Here is a 2,760-nt window from a genome sequence, read left to right as displayed (position 1 = left end):
CAGAGGCCTTCAGAAAGGAAGTTTATAATATGCCTCTACTCTAGAGAGCTTTGAAAATCTGTGAAAGGCCAAAGATCAGGTATCACTCAACCTTTGACAAAATTCTCCTGTTAACCTGGCTGCACATGGAAAGATGAGCTGACTGTGCAAACCTCCATCGTCTCCTACTGGTCCCATAAATAAATCCCATTCTTCATCTGCCAAAGTTAGAAAACCTCCCATGCAATTAAAAAATATTGCTGGATAAAGAAGAAATAGTTTATCCCTAAAAGTGGTTTGTGGTACTTTGGAACATTCTTTAACAGGCCAGATGAGGCTCACAAAACATTACCGTATCCAACAGCATTCTTTTTCTTTCCATCTTCCAAATCTCATATTTTATCCTAAGACCCTTTACATAAGTTATTCAAGTATTTCACTTCTCTTTGAATCGTCTCCTCTTTTACTTCCTGGAAAACTCTGATACATATTTTCCCCTCAGACTGCAGTCAGCTGTGATGGTTTCTCAAAAGCACAGGATTGTGAAAAAAATGCCACATAATCTCTCACCTATGCAGATGTTTTTAAAGAAACACAGAAATGTTATCAGGATCTGATTGATCACTGCCCACCATACTATCTGGAATACATAAGACTCCCAAAATTATTCTTGTTCCTTAAGGATGACTCCATTTTTCTACTTGGAACTGTTTTATTAGTACACAGATACTTAGTTTCCAATAATTCCAGTGGAGGCTGGAGTGGTATGGATGCCAAAGTGCACAACTGTACAGCCCAGAGGTTGTAAGTTAGAGGCCATATTAGAAACACTCGCTGTGTGGCTGTGTCATATTCCAACTAATCTGAAAATTCTGCTAGTTACCTTGTCACATAAGGACACAAAAGAAGAAATTAATCCCAATCAGTAATTGTTTTCTGAAGCAATAATTAGGGAACAGAACATGTTGAATTACATACTTACACTTCAAATGTTCAATCAATTGTTCTATTCCCCTTTAAAACTGTAAAAGGGAAAATTCTTTTAAATGAAAATGCCCCTTAAAAGTCCGTCACTTTACCTTATCATCTACCTCCTGATCATTTGTATATATGTGTATATATTTACATTCTGGATGTTTCACTGGTTACTATAGCCAAACGTTTAAAATTTCCAGAAAGAGGGAAACAATATTACTGCCTTATTAAATAGATCCTTCCTTATCTTTTACTGCTGTGGTCTATTGATCTCAGCATAGTGACACTTCGAACCTAAAAAATGTTAATATCTTTGAAACTGGAGTTATTTTCCACTCCCCATAAATAGTGCATGTATATGACCACTGCACCAAAACTATAGGCCTCTCTTCCAACACCCCAACACCCTTGAACACTTAAAAAAATCATTCTTATACCAACAAATTATTGGTTCTTGGATCTGCACCATATACAGATTCTAACACTCCCAAAACTGCTAGTGATGACTCAGGATTGAATGCCCATTACAAGCAGCTTTCTCATTTCCACTTAAAACTTCATATCTGAGTGTTCATGGGTAACTAAGGCTCTTTCCTGGTTGACTACCTTCTGACCATGACTAGTCCTTTTGACTTCTTATATATAAGATGCTACTTCATACAAGACTACAAGATCTTTCTCTGCTTCTTGCTTTCCATTTCTTTATGTACTGTGGTGTTTACTTTTAACTGAATTGACTGCATGAGTCCCCAGATTTTATCTCAAAACAATTTGTCCTTAATTTATTTATGCACAGAAACTTTTTTAACCTATCCCCCAATAAATGTGCTTGTAGCACACACATTATTTCTATGTGTAGTCTTGTATGAAGTAGCATCTTATATATAAGAAGTAATATCTAGAAAATACATACTTTCATATCAACACTTCAATCAATTGTTCTACTCCAATCACCTTTTATCCCTTGGCACTGTGAAAATGCCTTGTGATTCTTAGAGTAAAAAGATGTCCTTATTTATTGTAAACCCTGTACTTTCTTTTCGCTCTTCACTGCTCTGTAGGTGCATTAATCCACTTTTCCTAATGCACATTACATTTAGTACCTCCAATATGAGGTACTAAATAAATGCACCTTAGGCTGTGCTAATGCACAGTAGCACAATCTCATGCTTTTCAGGGGATACTTATTGTGCAGTAGCCTATTCTACTGTGCATTAGCCTATTAGCGCAGGTTTTTACATGCCACTGTAATGCATAGTAGAATAGGCTACTGTGCATTAAAGTGCATGTGTAGATGTGCCGACTGTTAATATACATTTTGTGCTGCTCCAAGTTCCCTTTGCATTACCAGGAACAGAAGACACTTCATCTGACTCTTTGGGCACATCCACACATGCAGGCATGTGCACTTGCAGCAGCTGAAATAGCAACAGCACAAATTGATGCTGGAGATTTGTGCCTCAGCACACATGCCTGAACATGCACTTTGGTGTGGGGCAAATTGTGCCGCTTGGGGCAAACTGACCTCGCCCAGCTTTTCCTGGATCTGCAGCCAGGGGAATCTGGAGTATGGGGCCAGCACCTGTGGTGGCCCCTGCAGTATAAAAAGCTGCCCTGGCAAGCAATTCAGGACTACCGTATTTTTCGGACCATAAGACGCACCGGACCATAAGACACACCCCTCCTGGAGCCTCAGTCTCCGCGGCAGCGAGTCCCTCCTTCGGACTCCTGCCCCGTCTGTTCCGGCCGGCCATTTTTATTGCTGGCTCCCGGCCACCGGCACAGGCGCCGGCTTCCAGTCTAAAC

The sequence above is a fragment of the Crocodylus porosus genome, unplaced genomic scaffold, assembly GCF_001723895.1.
Source record: "Crocodylus porosus isolate Cpor-Errol unplaced genomic scaffold, CroPor_comp1, whole genome shotgun sequence".
In the NCBI taxonomy this organism is placed as follows: Eukaryota; Metazoa; Chordata; order Crocodylia; family Crocodylidae; genus Crocodylus; species Crocodylus porosus.
Note: the sequence above shows the minus strand (reverse complement) of the source record.